The following is a 21126-nucleotide window of genomic DNA, read 5'->3' as shown; positions in this document are numbered from 1 at the left end:
TTTTTCGCATACTTGTTGGCGAGATCCTGCGTTTTTTCTGGTTTGGATCACGTAGTAATGCGGTACCACACCGAAAGGGTCAATTAGACCTGGTTGCGATTAATATTTTAGAGGATAACGCCGGATATGTCTCGGTTAGGTCTGGGATTTTCACTCATCTGGATCGTAATTTCGCATTTTTCGCATTACTTGTTGGCCAGATCCTGGCCTTTTTCGGGCTTGGACCACGCAGTAATGTGGTACCACACTGAAACAGTCAATTAAACCTGGTTCCGATTAATATTTCAGAAGGATAACGCCGGCTATGTCTGGGTTAGGTCTGGTATTTCCCATCATCTAGCTCGTACTTTCGCATTTTTCGCTTACTTGTTGGCCAGACTCTGGCCTTTTTCTGGTTTGGAACACGTAGTAAAGTGGTACCACACTGACACTGTCAATAAAAGCTGGTTCCGATTAGTATTTTAGAGGAGAACGCTGGTTAGGTCAGGGTTACGTCTGGTATTTGCAACCATCTGCCACATACTTTCGCATTTCTCGCATACTTGTTGGCAAGATCCTGGGCTTTTTCTTGTTTGTGTCACGTAGTAATGCGGTAGCACACCGAAACAGTCAATTAAACCTGGTTGCGATTAATATTTCAGAGGATAACGCCGGTTATGTCTCGGTTAAGTCTGCGATTTGCCCTCATCTGGCTCGTACTTTCGCATTTTTCGCATACTTGTTGGCCAGATCCTGGGCTTTTTCTGGTTTGTATCACGTAGTAATGTGGTACCACGCTGAAACAGTCAGTAGAAGATGGTTCCGAATAGTATTTTAGAGGATAACGCTGGCTATGTCTGGGTTTGTTCTGGTATTTGCAATCATCTTGCTCATACTTTCGATTTTTTCGCATACATGTTGGCCAGATGCTGGGTTTTTTCTGGTTTGGATCCCGTAATAATGACGTTCCACACCGAAACAGCCAATTAAACCTGGTTTCGATTAATATTTTAGAGGATATTGCCGGTTATATCTCGGTTAGGTCTGGGATTTGCCCTCATCTGGCCCGTACTTTCGCATCTTTCGCATACTTGAATGGCCAGATCCTGTGTTTTTCTATTGTTAGGATCACGTAGTAATGTGGTATCACACTGAAACAGTCAATTAAACCTGGTTGCGATTAAAATTTTAGAGGATAACGCCGGTTATGTCTCGGTTAAGTCTGCGATTTGTCCTCATCTGGCTCGTACTTTCGCATTTTTCGCATACTTGTTGGCCAGATCCTGGGCTTCTTCTGGTTTGGATCACGTAGTAATGTGGGACCACACTGAGACAGTCAATAAAAGCTGGTTCCGATTAGTATTTTAGACAATAACGCTGGTTATGCCAGGGTTAGTTCTGGTATTTGCAATCATCTGGCTCATACTTTCGCGTTTCTCGCATACTTGTTGGCAAGATCCTGGGCTTTTTCTTGTTTGTGTCACGTAGTAATGCGGTAGCACACCGAAACAGTCAATTAAACCTGGTTGCGATTAATATTTTAGAGGATAACGCCGGTTATGACTCGGTTAAGTCCGCGATTTGCCCTCATCTGGCTCGTACTTTCGCATTTTTCGCATACTTGTTGGCCAGATCCTGGGCCTTTTCTGGTTTGTATCACGTAGTAATGTGGTACCACACTGAAACAGTCAGTAGAAGATGGTTCCGAATAGTATTTTAGAGGATAACGCTGGCTATGTCTGGGTTTGTTGTGGTATTTGCTATCATCTGGCTCATACTTTCGCGTTTTTCGCATATTTGTTGGCCAGATCCTGTGTTTTTTCTGGTTTGGATCCCGTAGTAATGGGGTTTCACACCGAAACAGTCAATTAAACCTGGTTGCGATTAATATTTTAGAGGATAACGCCAGTTATCTCTCGGTTAGGTCTGGGATTTGCCCTCATCTGTCTCGTGCTTTCGTATTCTTCGTATACTTGTTGGCCAGATCCTGGGCTTTTTCTGCTTTGTATAACGTAGTAATGTGGTACCACACTGAAACAGTCAATGAAGGCTGGTTTCGATATATATTTTAGAGGATAACACCGGTTAGGTCTGGGTTACGTCTGGTATTTGCAATCATCTGCCACATACATTCTCATTTTTCGCATACTTTTTGGCGAGATCCTGCGTTTTTTCTGGTTTGGACCACATAGTAATGCGGTACCACACCGAAAGGGTCAATTAAACCTGGTTGCGATTAATATTTTAGAGGATAACGCCGGATATGTCTCGGTTAGGTCTGGGATTTTCACTCATCTGGATCGTAATTTCGCATTTTTCGCATTACCTGTTGGCCAGATCCTGGCCTTTTTCTGGTTTGGATCACGTAGTAAAGTGGTACCACACTGACACTGTCAATAAAAGCCGGTTCCGATTAATATTTCAGAAGGATAACGCCGGCTATGTCTGGGTTAGGTCTGGTATTTCCCATCATCTAGCTCGTACTTTCGCATTTTTCGCTTACTTGTTGGCCAGACTCTGGTCTTTTTCTGGTTTGGAACACGTAGTAAAGTGGTACCACACTGACACTGACAATAAAAGCTGGTTCCGATTAGTATTTTAGAGGAGAACGCTGGTTAGGTCTGGGATACGTCTGGTATTTGCAATCATCTGCCACATACATTCGCATTTTTCGCATACTTGTTGGCGAGATCCTGCGTTTTTTCTGGTTTGGATCACGTAGTAATGCGGTACCACACCGAAACAGTCAATTAATCCTGGTTGCGATTAATATTTTAGAGGGTAACGCCGGTTATGTCTCTGTTAGGTCTGTGATTTGCCCTCATCTGTGTCGTGCTTTCGCATTTTTCGCATACTTGTTGGCCAGATCCTGGGCTTTTTCTGTTTTGTATCACGTAGTAATGTGGTACCACACTGAAACAGTCAATAGAAGCTGGTTCCGAATAGTATTTTAGAGGATAACGCCGGTTATGTCTGGGTTAGTTCTGGTATTTGCAATCATCTTGCTCATACTTTCGATTTTTTCGCATACATGTTGGCCAGATCCTGGGCTTTTTCTGGTTTGTATCACGTAGTAATGTGGTACCACACTGAAACAGTCAGTAGAAGATGGTTCCGAATAGTATTTTAGAGGATAACACTGGCTATGTCTGGGTTTGTTCTGGTATTTGCTATCATCTGGCTCATACTTTCGCGTTTTTCGCATATTTGTTGGCCAGATCCTGTGTTTTTTCTGGTTTTGATCCCGTAGTAATGGGGTTCCACACCGAAACAGTCAATTAAACCTGGTTGCGATTAATATTTTAGAGGATAGCGCCGGTTATCTCTCGGTTAGGTCTGGGATTTGCCCTCATCTGGCTCGTGCTTTCGTATTCTTCGCATACTTGTTGGCCAGATCCTGGGCTTTTTCTGCTTTGTATAACGTAGTAATGTGGTACCACACTGAAACAGTCAATGAAGGCTGGTTTCGATATATATTTTAGAGGATAACACCGGTTAGGTCTGGGTTACGTCTGGTATTTGCAATCATCTGCCACATACATTCTCATTTTTCGCATACTTGTTGGCGAGATCCTGCGTTTTTTCTGGTTTGGATCACGTAGTAATGCGGTACCACACCGAAAGGGTCAATTAAACCTGGTTGCGATTAATATTTTAGAGGATAACGCCGGATATGTCTCGGTTTGGTCTGGGACTTTCACTCATCTGGATCGTAATTTCGCATTTTTCGCATTACTTGTTGGCCAGATCCTGGCCTTTTTCGGGCTTGGACCACGCAGTAATGTGGTACCACACTGAAACAGTCAATTAAACCTGGTTCCGATTAATATTTCAGAAGGATAACGCCGGCTATGGCTGGGTTAGGTCTGGTATTTCCCATCATCTAGCTCGTACTTTCGCATTTTTCGCTTACTTGTTGGCCAGACTCTGGCCTTTTTCTGGTTTGGAACACGTAGTAAAGTGGTACCACACTGACACTGTCAATAAAAGCTGGTTCCGATTAGTATTTTAGAGGAGAACGCTGGTTAGGTCAGGGTTACGTCTGGTATTTGCAACCATCTGCCACATACTTTCGCATTTCTCGCATACTTGTTGGCAAGATCCTGGGCTTTTTCTTGTTTGTGTCACGTAGTAATGCGGTAGCACACCGAAACAGTCAATTAAACCTGGTTGCGATTAATATTTCAGAGGATAACGCCGGTTATGTCTCGGTTAAGTCTGCGATTTGCCCTCATCTGGCTCGTACTTTCGCATTTTTCGCATACTTGTTGGCCAGATCCTGGGCTTTTTCTGGTTTGTATCACGTAGTAATGTGGTACCACGCTGAAACAGTCAGTAGAAGATGGTTCCGAATAGTATTTTAGAGGATAACGCTGGCTATGTCTGGGTTTGTTCTGGTATTTGCAATCATCTTGCTCATTCTTTCGATTTTTTCGCATACATGTTGGCCAGATGCTGGGTTTTTTCTGGTTTGGATCCCGTAATAATGACGTTCCACACCGAAACAGCCAATTAAACCTGGTTTCGATTAATATTTTAGAGGATATTGCCGGTTATATCTCGGTTAGGTCTGGGATTTGCCCTCATCTGGCCCGTACTTTCGCATCTTTCGCATACCTGAATGGCCAGATCCTGTGTTTTTCTATTGTTAGGATCACGTAGTAATGTGGTATCACACTGAAACAGTCAATTAAACCTGGTTGCGATTAAAATTTTAGAGGATAACGCCGGTTATGTCTCGGTTAAGTCTGCGATTTGTCTTCATCTGGCTCGTACTTTCGCATTTTTCGCATACTTGTTGGCCAGATCCTGGGCTTCTTCTGGTTTGGATCACGTAGTAATGTGGGACCACACTGAGACAGTCAATAAAAGCTGGTTCCGATTAGTATTTTAGACAATAACGCTGGTTATGTCAGGGTTAGTTCTGGTATTTGCAATCATCTGGCTCATACTTTCGCGTTTCTCGCATACTTGTTGGCAAGATCCTGGGCTTTTTCTTGTTTGTGTCACGTAGTAATGCGGTAGCACACCGAAACAGTCAATTAAACCTGGTTGCGATTAATATTTTAGAGGATAACGCCGGTTATGTCTCGGTTAAGTCTGCGATTTGCCCTCATCTGTGTCGTGCTTTCGTATTTTTCGCATACTTGTTGGCCAGATCCTGGGCTTTTTCTGCTTTGTATCACGTAGTAATGTGGTACCACACTGAAACAGTCAATAGCAGCTGGTTCCGAATAGTATTTTAGAGGATAACGCCGGTTATGTCTGGGTTAGTTCTGGTATTTGCAATCATCTTGCTCATACTTTCGATTTTTTCGCATACATGTTGGCCAGATGCTGGGTTTTTTCTGGTTTGGATCCCGTAATAATGACGTTCCACACCGAAACAGCCAATTAAACCTGGTTTCGATTAATATTTTAGAGGATATTGCCGGTTATATCTCGGTTAGGTCTGGGATTTGCCCTCATCTGGCCCGTACTTTCGCATTTTTCGCATACTTGAATGGCCAGATGCTGTGTTTTTCTATTGTTAGGATCACGTAGTAATGTGGTATCACACTGAAACAGTCAATTAAACCTGGTTGCGATTAAAATTTTAGAGGATAACGCCGGTTATGTCAGGGTTAGTTCTGGTATTTGCAATCATCTGGCTCGTACTTTCGCATTTTTCGCATACTTGTTGGCCAGATCCTGGGCTTTTTCTTGTTTGTGTCACGTAGTAATGCGGTAGCACACCGAAACAGTCAATTAAACCTGGTTGCGATTAATATTTTAGAGGATAACGCCGGTTATGTCTCGGTTAAGTCTGCGATTTGCCCTCATCTGGCTCGTACTTTCGCATTTTTCGCATACTTGTTGGCCAGATCCTGTGTTTCTCTGGTTTGTATCACGTAGTAATGTGGTACCACACTGAAACAGTCAGTAGAAGATCGTTCCGAATAGTATTTTAGAGGATAACGCAGGCTATGTCTGGGTTTGTTCTGGTATTTGCTATCATCTGGCTCATACTTTCGCGTTTTTCGCATATTTGTTGGCCAGATCCTGTGTTTTTTCTGGTTTGGATCCCGTAGTAATGGGGTTCCACACCGAAACAGTCAATTAAACCTGGTTGCGATTAATATTTTAGAGGATAACGCCGGTTATCTCTCGGTTAGGTCTGGGATTTGCCCTCATCTGGCTCGTGCTTTCGTATTCTTCGCATACTTGTTGGCCAGATCCTGTGCTTTTTCTGCTTTGTATAACGTAGTAATGTGGTACCACACTGAAACAGTCAATGAAGGCTGGTTTCGATATATATTTTAGAGGATAACACCGGTTAGGTCTGGGTTACGTCTGGTATTTGCAATCATCTGCCACATACATTCTCATTTTTCGCATACTTGTTGGCGAGATCCTGCGTTTTTTCTGGTTTGGATCACGTAGTAATGCGGTACCACACCGAAAGGGTCAATTAAACCTGGTTGCGATTAATATTTTAGAGGATAACGCCGGATATGTCTCGGTTAGGTCTGGGATTTTCACTCATCTGGATCGTAATTTCGCATTTTTCGCATTACTTGTTGGCCAGATCCTGGCCTTTTTCGGGCTTGGACCACGCAGTAATGTGGTACCACACTGAAACAGTCAATTAAACCTGGTTCCGATTAATATTTCAGAAGGATAACGCCGGCTATGTCTGGGTTAGGTCTGGTATTTCCCATCATCTAGCTCGTACTTTCGCATTTTTCGCTTACTTGTTGGCCAGACTCTGGTCTTTTTCTGGTTTGGAACACGTAGTAAAGTGGTACCACACTGACACTGTCAATAAAAGCTGGTTCCGATTAGTATTTTAGAGGAGAACGCTGGTTAGGTCTGGGATACGTCTGGTATTTGCAATCATCTGCCACATACATTCGCATTTTTCGCATACTTGTTGGCGAGATCCTGCGTTTTTTCTGGTTTGGATCACGTAGTAATGCGGTACCACACTGAAACAGTCAATTAATCCTGGTTGCGATTAATATTTTAGAGGATAACGCCGGTTATGTCTCTGTTAGGTCTGTGATTTGCCCTCATCTGTGTCGTGCTTTCGCAGTTTTCGCATACTTGTTGGCCAGATCCTGGGCTTTTTCTGTTTTGTATCACGTAGTAATGTGGTACCACACTGAAACAGTCAATAGAAGCTGGTTCCGAATAGTATTTTAGAGGATAACGCCGGTTATGTCTGGGTTTGTTCTGGTATTTGCTATCGTCTGGCTCATACTTTCGCGTTTTTCGCATATTTGTTGGCCAGATCCTGTGTTTTTTCTGGTTTGGATCCCGTAGTAATGGGGTTCCACACCGAAACAGTCAATTAAACTTGGTTGCGATTAATATTTTAGAGGATAACGCCAGTTATCTCTCGGTTAGGTCTGGGATTTGCCCTCATCTGGCTCGTACTTGCGCATTTTTTGCACACTTATTGACAAGATCCTGGCCTTTTTTTGGTTTGTATCACGTAGTAATGCGGTTCCACACCGAAACAGTCAATTAAATCTGGTTGCGATTAATATTTTAGAGGATAACGCTGGTTACGTCTCAGTTAGGTCTGGGATTTGCCCTCACCTGGCCCGTACTTTCGCATTTATGCATACTTGTTGGCCAGATCCTTGGCTTTTTGCTGGTTTGGATCACGTAGTAATGTGGTACCACACTGAAACAGTCAATAAAAGCTGGTTCCGATTAGTGTTTTAGAGGATAACGCTGGTTATGTCTGGGTTAGTTCTGGTATTTGCAATCATCTGGCTCATACTTTCGCGTTTCTCGCATACTTGTTGGCAAGATACTGGGCTTTTTCTTGTTTGTGTCACGTAGTAATGCGGTAGCACACCGAAACAGTCAATTAAACCTGGTTGCGATTAATATTTTAGAGGATAACGCCGGTTATGACTCGGTTAAGTCCGCGATTTGCCCTCATCTGGCTCGTACTTTCGCATTTTTCGCATACTTGTTGGCCAGATCCTGGGCCTTTTCTGGTTTGTATCACGTAGTAATGTGGTACCACACTGAAACAGTCAGTAGAAGATGGTTCCGAATAGTATTTTAGAGGATAACGCTGGCTATGTCTGGGTTTGTTCTGGTATTTGCTATCATCTGGCTCATACTTTCGCGTTTTTCGCATATTTGTTGGCCAGATCCTGTGTTTTTTCTGGTTTGGATCCCGTAGTAATGGGGTTCCACACCGAAACAGTCAATTAAACCTGGTTGCGATTAATATTTTAGAGGATAACGCCAGTTATCTCTCGGTTAGGTCTGGGATTTGCCCTCATCTGTCTCGTGCTTTCGTATTCTTCGTATACTTGTTGGCCAGATCCTGGGCTTTTTCTGCTTTGTATAACGTAGTAATGTGGTACCACACTGAAACAGTCAATGAAGGCTGGTTTCGATATATATTTTAGAGGATAACACCGGTTAGGTCTGGGTTACGTCTGGTATTTGCAATCATCTGCCACATACATTCTCATTTTTCGCATACTTGTTGGCGAGATCCTGCGTTTTTTCTGGTTTGGATCACGTAGTAATGCGGTACCACACCGGAAGGGTCAATTAAACCTGGTTGCGATTAATATTTTAGAGGATAACGCCGGATATGTCTCGGTTAGGTCTGGGATTTTCACTCATCTGGATCGTAATTTCGCATTTTTCGCATTACTTGTTGGCCAGATCCTGGCCTTTTTCGGGCTTGGACCACGCAGTAATGTGGTACCACACTGAAACAGTCAATTAAACCTGGTTCCGATTAATATTTCAGAAGGATAACGCCGGCTATGTCTGGGTTAGGTCTGGTATTTCCCATCATCTAGCTCGTACTTTCGCATTTTTCGCTTACTTGTTGGCCAGACTCTGGCCTTTTTCTGGTTTGGAACACGTAGTAAAGTGGTACCACACTGACACTGTCAATAAAAGCTGGTTCCGATTAGTATTTTAGAGGAGAACGCTGGTTAGGTCAGGGTTACGTCTGGTATTTGCAACCATCTGCCACATACTTTCGCATTTCTCGCATACTTGTTGGCAAGATCCTGGGCTTTTTCTTGTTTGTGTCACGTAGTAATGCGGTAGCACACCGAAACAGTCAATTAAACCTGGTTGCGATTAATATTTTAGAGGATAACGCCGGTTATGTCTCGGTTAAGTCTGCGATTTGCCCTCATCTGGCTCGTACTTTCGCATTTTTCGCATACTTGTTGGCCAGATCCTGTGTTTCTCTGGTTTGTATCACGTAGTAATGTGGTACCACGCTGAAACAGTCAGTAGAAGATCGTTCCGAATAGTATTTTAGAGGATAACGCAGGCTATGTCTGGGTTTGTTCTGGTATTTGCTATCATCTGGCTCATACTTTCGCGTTTTTCGCATATTTGTTGGCCAGATCCTGTGTTTTTTCTGGTTTGGATCCCGTAGTAATGGGGTTCCACACCGAAACAGTCAATTAAACCTGGTTGCGATTAATATTTTAGAGGATAACGCCGGTTATCTCTCGGTTAGGTCTGGGATTTGCCCTCATCTGGCTCGTGCTTTCGTATTCTTCGCATACTTGTTGATCCTGGGCTTTTTCTGCTTTGTATAACGTAGTAATGTGGTACCACACTGAAACAGTCAATGAAGGCTGGTTTCGATATATATTTTAGAGGATAACACAGGTTAGGTCTGGGTTACGTCTGGTATTTGCAATCATCTGCCACATACATTCTCATTTTTCGCATACTTGTTGGCGAGATCCTGCGTTTTTTCTGGTTTGGATCACGTAGTAATGCGGTACCACACCGAAAGGGTCAATTAAACCTGGTTGCGATTAATATTTTAGAGGATAACGCCGGATATGTCTCGGTTAGGTCTGGGATTTTCACTCATCTGGATCGTAATTTCGCATTTTTCGCATTACTTGTTGGCCAGATCCTGGCCTTTTTCGGGCTTGGACGACGCAGTAATGTGGTACCACACTGAAACAGTCAATTAAACCTGGTTCCGATTAATATTTCAGAAGGATAACGCCGGCTATGTCTGGGTTAGGTCTGGTATTTCCCATCATCTAGCTCGTACTTTCGCATTTTTCGCTTACTTGTTGGCCAGACTCTGGTCTTTTTCTGGTTTGGAACACGTAGTAAAGTGGTACCACACTGACACTGTCAATAAAAGCTGGTTCCGATTAGTATTTTAGAGGAGAACGCTGGTTAGGTCTGGGATACGTCTGGTATTTGCAATCATCTGCCACATACATTCGCATTTTTCGCATACTTGTTGGCGAGATCCTGCGTTTTTTCTGGTTTGGATCACGTAGTAATGCGGTACCACACTGAAACAGTCAATTAATCCTGGTTGCGATTAATATTTTAGAGGATAACGCCGGTTATGTCTCTGTTAGGTCTTTGATTTGCCCTCATCTGTGTCGTGCTTTCGCAGTTTTCGCATACTTGTTGGCCAGATCCTGGGCTTTTTCTGTTTTGTATCACGTAGTAATGTGGTACCACACTGAAACAGTCAATAGAAGCTGGTTCCGAATAGTATTTTAGAGGATAACGCCGGTTATGTCTGGGTTAGTTCTGGTATTTGCAATCATCTTGCTCATACTTTCGATTTTTTCGCATACATGTTGGCCAGATGCTGGGTTTTTTCTGGTTTGGATCCCGTAATAATGACGTTCCACACCGAAACAGCCAATTAAACCTGGTTTCGATTAATATTTTAGAGGATATTGCCGGTTATATCTCGGTTAGGTCTGGGATTTGCCCTCACCTGGCCCGTACTTTCGCATTTTTCGCATACTTGAATGGCCAGATCCTGTGTTTTTCTATTGTTAGGATCACGTAGTAATGTGGTATCACACTGAAACAGTCAATTAAACCTGGTTGCGATTAAAATTTTAGAGGATAACGCCTGTTATGTCTCGGTTAGGTCTGGGATTTGCCCTCATCTGGCTCGTACTTGCGCATTTTTTGCATACTTGTTGGCCAGATCCTGGGCTTCTTCTGGTTTGGATCACGTAGTAATGCGGGTCCACTCTGAAACAGTCAATTAAACCTGGTTGCGATTAATATTTTAGAGGACAACGCCGGTTATTTCTCGGTTAGGTCTGGGATTTGCCCTCATCTGTCTCGTACTTCCGCAATTTTCGCACACTTATTGACAAGATCCTGGCCTTTTTTTGGTTTGTATCACGTAGTAATGCGGTTCCACACCGAAACAGTCAATTAAATCTGGTTGCGATTAATATTTTAGAGGATAACGCTGGTTATGTCTCAGTTAGGTCTGGGATTTGCCCTCACGTGGCCCGTACTGTCGCATTTATGCATACTTGTTGGCCAGATCCTTGGCTTTTTGCTGGTTTGGATCACGTAGTAATGTGGTACCACACTGAAACAGTCAATAAAAGCTGGTTCCGATTAGTGTTTTAGAGGATAACGCTGGTTATGTCTGGGTTAGTTCTGGTATTTGCAATCATCTGGCTCATACTTTCGCGTTTCTCGCATACTTGTTGGCAAGATCCTGGGCTTTTTCTTGTTTGGATCACGTAGTAATGCGGTAGCACACCGAAACTGTCAATTAAACCTGGTTGCGATTAATATTTTAGAGGATAACGCCGGTTATGACTCGGTTAAGTCCGCGATTTGCCCTCATCTGGCTCGTACTTTCGCATTTTTCGCATACTTGTTGGCCAGATCCTGGGCCTTTTCTGGTTTGTATCACGTAGTAATGTGGTACCACACTGAAACAGTCAGTAGAAGATGGTTCCGAATAGTATTTTAGAGGATAACGCTGGCTATGTCTGGGTTTGTTCTGGGATTTGCCCTCATCTGGCCCATACTTTCGCATTTTTCGCATACTTGAATGGCCAGATGCTGTGTTTTTCTATTGTTAGGATCACGTAGTAATGTGGTATCACACTGAAACAGTCAATTAAACCTGGTTGCGATTAAAATTTTAGAGGATAACGCCGGTTATGTCTCGGTTAAGTCTGCGATTTGCCCTCATCTGGCTCGTACTTTCGCATTTCTCGCATACTTGTTGGCAAGATCCTGGGCTTTTTCTTGTATGTGTCACGTAGTAATGCGGTAGCACACCGAAACAGTCAATTAAACCTGGTTGCGATTAATATTTTAGAGGATAACGCCGGTTATGTCCCGGTTAAGTCTGCGATTTGCCCTCATCTGGCTCGTACTTTCGCATTTTTCGCATACTTGTTTGCCAGATCCTGGGCTTTTTCTGGTTTGTATCACGTAGTAATGTGGTACCACACTGAAACAGTCAGTAGAAGATGGTTCCGAATAGTATTTTAGAGGATAACGCTGGCTATGTCTGGGTTTGTTCTGGTATTTGCTATCATCTGGCTCATACTTTCGCGTTTTTCGCATATTTGTTGGCCAGATCCTGTGTTTTGGTCTGGTTTGGATCCCGTAGTAATGGGGTTCCACACCGAAACAGTCAATTAAACCTGGTTGCGATTAATATTTTAGAGGATAACGCCGGTTATCTCTCGGTTAGGTCTGGGATTTGCCCTCATCTGGCTCGTGCTTTCGTATTCTTCGCATACTTGTTGGCCAGATCCTGGGCTTTTTCTGCTTTGTATAACGTAGTAATGTGGTACCACACTGAAACAGTCAATGAAGGCTGGTTTCGATATATATTTTAGAGGATAACACCGGTTAGGTCTGGGTTACGTCTGGTATTTGCAATCATCTGCCACATACATTCTCATTTCTCGCATACTTGTTGGCGAGATCCTGCGTTTTTTCTGGTTTGTATCACGTAGTAATGCGGTACCACACCGAAAGGGTCAATTAACCCTGGTTGCGATTAATATTTTAGAGGATAACGCCGGATATGTCTCGGTTAGGTCTGGGATTTTCACACATCTGGATCGTAATTTCGCATATTTCGCATTACTTGTTGGCCAGATCCTGGCCTTTTTCGGGCTTGGACCACGCAGCAATGTGGTACCACACTGAAACAGTCAATTAAACCTGGTTCCGATTAATATTTCAGAAGGATAACGCCGGCAATGTCTGGGTTAGGTCTGGTATTTCCCATCATCTAGCTCGTACTTTCGCATTTTTCGCTTACTTGTTGGCCAGACTCTGGTCTTTTTCTGGTTTGGAACACGTAGTAAAGTGGTACCACACTGACACTGTCAATAAAAGCTGGTTCCGATTAGTATTTTAGAGGAGAACGCTGGTTAGGTCTGGGATACGTCTGGTATTTGCAATCATCTGCCACATACATTCGCATTTTTCGCATACTTGTTGGCGAGATCCTGCGTTTTTTCTGGTTTGGATCACGTAGTAATGCGGTACCACACTGAAACAGTCAATTAATCCTGGTTGCGATTAATATTTTAGAGGATAACGCCGGTTATGTCTCTGTTAGGTCTGTGATTTGCCCTCATCTGTGTCGTGCTTTCGCATTTTTCGCATACTTGTTGGCCAGATCCTGGGCTTTTTCTGTTTTGTATCACGTAGTAATGTGGTACCACACTGAAACAGTCAATAGAAGCTGGTTCCGAATAGTATTTTAGAGGATAACGCCGGTTATGTCTGGGTTAGTTCTGATATTTGCAATCATCTTGCTCATACTTTCGATTTTTTCGCATACATGTTGGCCAGATGCTGGGTTTTTTCTGGTTTGGATCCCGTAATAATGACGTTCCACACCGAAACAGCCAATTAAACCTGGTTTCGATTAATATTTTAGAGGATATTGCCGGTTATATCTCGGTTAGGTCTGGGATTTGCCCTCACCTGGCCCGTACTTTCGCATTTTTCGCATACTTGAATGGCCAGATCCTGTGTTTTTCTATTGTTAGGATCACGTAGTAATGTGGTATCACACTGAAACAGTCAATTAAACCTGGTTGCGATTAAAATTTTAGAGGATAACGCCGGTTATGTCTCGGTTAAGTCTGCGATTTGCCCTCATCTGGCTCGTACTTTCGGATTTTTCGCATACTTGTTGGCCAGATCCTGGGCTTTTTCTGGTTTGTATCACGTAGTAATGTGGTACCACACTGAAACAGTCAGTGGAAGATGGTTCCGAATAGTATTTTAGAGGATAACGCTGGCTATGTCTGGGTTTGTTCTGGTATTTGCTATCATCTGGCTCATACTTTCGCGTTTTTCGCATATTTGTTGGCCAGATCCTGTGTTCTTTCTGGTTTGGATCCCGTAGTAATGGGGTTCCACACCGAAACAGTCAATTAAACTTGGTTGCGATTAATATTTTAGAGGATAACGCCAGTTATCTCTCGGTTAGGTCTGGGATTTGCCCTCATCTGGCTCGTACTTGCGCATTTTTTGCATACTTGTTGGCCAGATCCTGGGCTTCTTCTGGTTTGGATCACGTAGTAATGCGGGTCCACTCTGAAACAGTCAATTAAACCTGGTTGCGATTAATATTTTAGAGGACAACGCCGGTTATTTCTCGGTTAGGTCTGGGATTTGCCCTCATCTGTCTCGTACTTCCGCAATTTTCGCACACTTATTGACAAGATCCTGGCCTTTTTTTGGTTTGTATCACGTAGTAATGCGGTTCCACACCGAAACAGTCAATTAAATCTGGTTGCGATTAATATTTTAGAGGATAACGCTGGTTATGTCTCAGTTAGGTCTGGGATTTGCCCTCACCTGGCCCGTACTTTCGCATTTATGCATACTTGTTGGCCAGATCCTTGGCTTTTTGCTGGCTCGGACCACGTAGTAATGTGGTACCACACCGAAACAGTCAATTAAACCCGGTTGCGATTAATATTTTAGAGGATAACGCCGGTTATGTCTTGGTTAGGTCTGGGATTTGCCCCCATCTGGCTCGTACTTTCGCATTTCTCGCATACTTGTTGGCCAGATACTGGCCTTTTCCTGGTTTCGATCACGTAGTAGTGCGGTACCATACTGAAACAGTCAATTAAATCTGGTTGCGATTAATATTTTAGAGGATAACGCCGGTTATGTCTCGGTTAGGTCTGGGATTTGCCCTCATCTGGCCCGTACTTTCGCATTTTTCGCATACTTGAATGGCCAGAACCTGGGTTTTTCTGTTGTTAGGAACACGTAGTAATGTGGTACCACACTGAGACAGTCAATAAAAGCTGGTTCCGATTAGTATTTTAGACGATAACGCTGGTTATGTCAGGGTTAGTTCTGGTATTTGCAATCATCTGGCTCATACTTTCGCGTTTCTCGCATACTTGTTGGCAAGATCCTGGGCTTTTTCTTGTTTGTGTCACGTAGTAATGCGGTAGCACACCGAAACAGTCAATTAAACCTGGTTGCGATTAATATTTTAGAGGATAACACGGTTATATCTCGGTTAAGTCTGCGATTTGCCCTCATCTGGCTCGTACTTTCGCATTTTTCGCATACTTGTTGGCCAGATCCTGGGCATTTTCTGGTTTGTATCACGTAGTAATGTGGTACCACACTGAAATAGTCAGTAGAGGATGGTTCCGAATAGTATATTAGAGGATAACGCTGGCTATGTCTGGGTTTGTTCTGGTATTTGCTATCATCTGGCTCATACTTTCGCGTTTTTCGCATATTTGTTGGCCAGATCCTGTGTTTTTTCTGGATTGGATCCCGTAGTAATGGAGTTCCGCACCGAAACAGTCAATTAAACCTGGTTGCGATTAATATTTTAGACGATAACGCCGGTTTTTTCTCGGTTAGGTCTGGGATTTGCCCTCATCTGTCTCGTACTTCCGCAATTTTCGCACACTTATTGGCAAGATCCTGGCCTTTTTTTGGTTTGTATCACGTAGTAATGCGGTTCCACACCGAAACAGTCAATTAAACCTGGTTGCGATTAGTGTTTTAGAGGATAACGCTGGTTATGTCTGGGTTAGTTCTGGTATTTGCAATCATCTGGCTCATACTTTCGCTTTTTTCGCATACTTGATGGCCAGATGCTGGGTTTTTTCTGGTTTGGATCCCGTAATAATGAAGTTCCACACCGATACAGCCAATTAAACCTGGTTGCGATTAATATTTTAGAGGAAAACGCCGGTTATGTCTGGGTTAGGTCTAGTATTTGCCCTCATTTGGCTCGTACTTTCGTATTTTTCTCATACTTGTTGGGCAGATCCTGGGCTCTTTCTGGATTGGATCACGTAATAATGTGGTAACACACTGAAACAGTCAAATAAACCTGGTTCCGATTAATATTTCAGAAGGATAACGCCGGCTGTGTCTGGGTTAGGTCTGGTATTTCCCATCATCTAGTTCGTACTTTCGCATTTTTCGCTTACTTGTTGGCCAGACTCTGGCCTTTTTCTGGTTTGGAACACGTAGTAATGTGGTACCACACTGACACTGTCAATAAAAGCTGGTTCCGATTAGTATTTTAGAGGAGAACGCTGGTTAGGTCTGGGTTACGTCTGGTATTTGCAATCATCTGCCACATACATTCGCATTTTTTGCATACTTGTTGGCGAGATCCTGCGTTTTTTCTGGTTTGGATCACGTAGTAATGCGGTACCACACCAAAACAGTCAATTAATCCTGGTTGCGATTAATATTTTAGAGGATAACGCCGGTTATGTCACGGTTAGGTCTGTGATTTGCCCTCATCTGTCTCGTGCTTTCGTATTTTTCGCATTCTTGTTGGCCAGATCCTGGGCTTTTTCTGCTTTGTATCACGTAGTAATGTGGTACCACACTGAAACAGTCAATAGAAGCTGGCTCCGAATAGTATTTTAGAGGATAACGCCGGTTATATCTGGGTTAGTTCTGGTATTTGCAATCATCTTGCTCATACTTTCGATTTTTTCGCATACATGTTGGCCATATGCTGGGTTTTTTCTGGTTTGGATCCCGTAATAATGACGTTCCACACCGAAACAGCCAATTAAACCTGGTTTCGATTTATATTTTAGAGGATATTACTGGTTATATCTCGGTTAGGTCTGGGATTTGCCCTCATCTGGCCCGTACTTTCGCATTTTTCGCATACTTGAATGGCCAGATCCTGTGTTTTTCTGTTGTTAGGATCACGTAGTAATGTGGTATCACCCTGAAACAGTCAATTAAACCTGGTTGCGATTAAAATTTTAGAGGATAACGCCGGTTATGTCTCGGTTAAGTCTGCGATTTGCCCTCATCTGGCTCGTACCTTCGCATTTTTCGCATACTTGTTGGCCAGATCCTGGCCTTTTTCTGGCTCGGACCACGTAGTAATGTGGTACCACACCGAAACAGTCAATTAAACCCGGTTGCGATTAATATTTTAGAGGATAACGCCGGTTATGTCTTGGTTAGGTCTGGGATTTGCCCCCATCTGGCTCGTACTGTCGCATTTCTCGCATACTTGTTGGCCAGATACTGGCCTTTTCCTGGTTTCGATCCCGTAGTAGTGCGGTACCATACTGAAACAGTCAATTAAATCTGGTTGCGATTAATATTTTGGAGGATAACGCTGGTTATGTCTGGGTTACGTCTGGTATTTGCAATCATCTGCCACATACTTTCGCATTTTTGGCATACTTGTTTGCCACATCCTGGGTTCTTTTCTGGTTCGAACCACGTAGTAATGTGGTACCACACCGAAACAGTCAATTAAACCTGGTTGCGATTAATATTTTAGAGGATAACGCTGGTTATGTCTGGGTTAGGTCTAGTATTTGCCCTCACTTGGCTCGTACGTTCGTATTTTTCTCATACTTGTTGGGCAGATCCTGGGCTTTTTTTGGATTGGAGCACGTAATAATGTGGTACCACACTGAAACAGTCAATAGAAGCTGGTTCCGATTAGTATTTTCGATGATAACGCCGGCTATGTCTGGGTTAGGTCTGGTATTTGCCATCATCTAGCTCGTACTTTCGCATTTTTCGCTTACTTGTTGGCCACATCCTGGGTTCTTTTCTGGCTCGAACCACGTAGTAATGTGGTACCACACCGAAACAGTCAATTAAACCTGGTTGCGATTAATATTTTAGAGGATAACGCCGGTTATATCTCGGTTAGGTCAGGTATTTGCCATCATCTAGCTCGTACTTTCGCATTTTTCGCTTACTTGTTGGCCAGACTCTGGCCTTTTGCTGGTTTGGAACACGTAGTAATGTGGTACCACACTGACACTGTCAATAAAAGCTGGTTCCGATTAGTATTTTAGAGGAGAACGCTGGTTAGGTCTGGGTTACGTCTGGTATTTGCAATCATCTGCCACATACATTCGCATTTTTCGCATACTTGTTGGCGAGATCCTGCGTGTTTTCTGGTTTGGATCACGTAGTAATGCGGTACCACACCGAAACAGTCAATTAATCCTGGTTGCGATTAATATTTTAGAGGATAACACCGCTTATGTCTCGGTTAGGTCTGTGATTTGCCCTCATCTGGCCCGTACTTTCGCATTTTTCGCATACTTGAATGGCCAGATCCTGTGTTTTTCTATTGTTAGGATCACGTAGTAATGTGGTACCACACTGAAACAGTCAGTAGAAGATCGTTCCGAATAGTATTTTAGAGGATAACGCTGGCTATGGCTGAGTTTGTTCTGGTATTTGCTATCATCTGGCTCATACTTTCGCGTTTTTCGCATATTTGTTGGCCAGATCCTGTGTTTTTTCTGGTTTGGATCCCGTAGTAATGGGGTTCCACACCGAAACAGTCAATTAAACCTGGTTGCGATTAATATTTTAGAGGATGACGCCGGTTATCTCTCGGTTAGGTCTGGGATTTGCCCTCATCTGGCTCGTACTTGCGCATTTTTTGCATACTTGTTGGCCAGATCCTGGGCTTACTTCTGGTTTGGATCACGTAGCAATGTGGGACCACTCTGAAACAGTCAATTAAACCTGGTTGCGATTAATATTTTAGACGATAACGCCGGTTTTTTCTCGGTTAGGTCTGGGATTTGCCCTCATCTGTCTCGTACTTCCGCAATTTTCACACACTTATTGGCAAGATCCTGGCCTTTTTTTGGTTTGTATCACGTAGTAATGCGGTTCCACACCGAAACAGTCAATTAAACCTGGTTGCGATTAATATTTTCGAGGATAACGCCGGTTATCTCTCGGTTAGGTCTGGGATTTGCCCTCATCTGGCCCGTACTTTCGCATTTTTACATACTTGTTGGCCAGATCCTAGGCTTTTTGCTGGCTTGGATCACGTAGTAATGTGGTCCCACACTGAAACAGTCAATAAAAGCTGGTTCCGATTAGTGTTTTAGAGGATAACGCTGGTTATGTCTGGGTTAGTTCTGGTATTTGCAATCATCTGGCTCATACTTTCGCTTTTTTCGTATACTTGTTGGCCAGATGCTGGGTTCTTTCTGGTTTGGATCCCGTAATAATGAAGTTCCACACCGATACAGCCAATTAAACCTGGTTTCGATTAATATTTTAGAGGATAACGCCGGTAATGTCTTGGTTAGGTCTGGGATTTGCCCCCATCTGGCTCGTACTTTCGCATTTCTCGCATACTTGTTGGCCAGATACTGGCCTTTTCCTGGTTTCGATCACGTAGTAGTGCGGAACCATACTGAAACAGTCAATTAAATCTGGTTGCGATTAATATTTTGGAGGATAACGCTGGTTATGTCTGGGTTACGTCTGGTATTTGCAATCATCTGCCACATACTTTCGCATTTTTGGCATACTTGTTTGCCACATCCTGGGTTCTTTTCTGGCTCGAACCACGTAGTAATCTGGTACCACACCGAAACAGTCAATTAAACCTGGTTGCGATTAATATTTTAGAGGATAACGCCGGTTATGTCTGGGTTAGGTCTAGTATTTGCCCCCATTTGGCTCGTACTTTCGTATTTTTCTCATACTTGTTGGGCAGATCCTGGGCTTCTTCTGGTTTGTATCACGTAGTAATGCGGTTCCACACCGAAACAGTCAATTAAACCTGGTTGCGATTAATATTTTAGAGGATAACGCTGTTTATGTCTCAGTTAGGTCTGGGATTTTCCCTCATCTGGCTCGTACCTTCGCATTTTTCGCATACTTGTTGGCCAGATCCTGGCCTTTTTCTGGCTCGGACCACGTAGTAATGTGGTACCACACCGAAACAGTCAATTAAACCCGGTTGCGATTAATATTTTAGAGGATAACGCCGGTTATGTCTTGGTTAGGTCTGGGATTTGCCCCCATCTGGCTCGTACTTTCGCATTTCTCGCATACTTGTTGGCCAGATACTGGCCTTTTCCTGGTTTCGATCCCGTAGTAGTGCGGTACCATACTGAAACAGTCAATAGAAGCTGGCTCCGAATAGTATTTTAGAGGATAACGCCGGTTATGTCTGGGTTAGTTCTGGTATTTGCAATCATCTTGCTCATACTTTCGATTTTTTCGCATACATGTTGGCCATATGCTGGGTTTTTTCAGGTTTGGATCCCGTAATAATGACGTTCCACACCGAAACAGCCAATTAAACCTGGTTTCGATTAATATTTTAGAGGGTATTGCCGGTTATATCTCGGTTAGGTCTGGGATTTGCCCTCATCTGGCCCGTACTTTCGCATTTTTGGCATACTTGAATGGCCAGATCCTGTGTTTTTCTGTTGTTAGGAATACGTAGTAATGTGGTATCACCCTGAAACAGTCAATTAAACCTGGTTGCGATTAAAATTTTAGAGGATAACGCCGGTTATGTCTCGGTTAAGTCTGCGATTTGCCCTCATCTGGCTCGTACTTTCGCATTTTTCCCATACTTGTTGGCCAGATCCTGGGCTTCTTCTGGATTGGATCGCGTTGTAATGTGGGACCACACTGAGACAGTCAATAAAAGCTGGTTCCGATTAGTATTTTAGACGATAACGCTGGTTATGTCAGGGTTAGTTCTGGTATTTGCAATCATCTGGCTTATACTTTCGCGATTCTCGCATACTTGTTGGCAAGATCCTGGGCTTTTTCTTGTTTGTGTCACGTAGTAATGCGGTAGCACACCGAAACAGTCAATTAAACCTGGTTGCGATTAATATTTTAGAGGATAACGCCGGTTATGTCTCGGTTAAGTCTGCGATTTGCCCTCATCTGGCTCGTACTTTCGCATTTTTCGCATACTTGTTGGCCAGATCCTGTGTTTTTCTGGTTTGTATCACGTAGTAATGTGGTACCACACTGAAACAGTCAGTAGAAGATCGTTCCGAATAGTATTTTAGAGGATAACGCTGGCTATGTCTGGGTTTGTTCTGGTATTTG

This window comes from Colletes latitarsis, chromosome 1 (assembly GCF_051014445.1).
Source record: "Colletes latitarsis isolate SP2378_abdomen chromosome 1, iyColLati1, whole genome shotgun sequence".
NCBI classification, from domain to species: Eukaryota; Metazoa; Arthropoda; class Insecta; order Hymenoptera; family Colletidae; genus Colletes; species Colletes latitarsis.
This window is presented reverse-complemented; position numbering follows the sequence as displayed.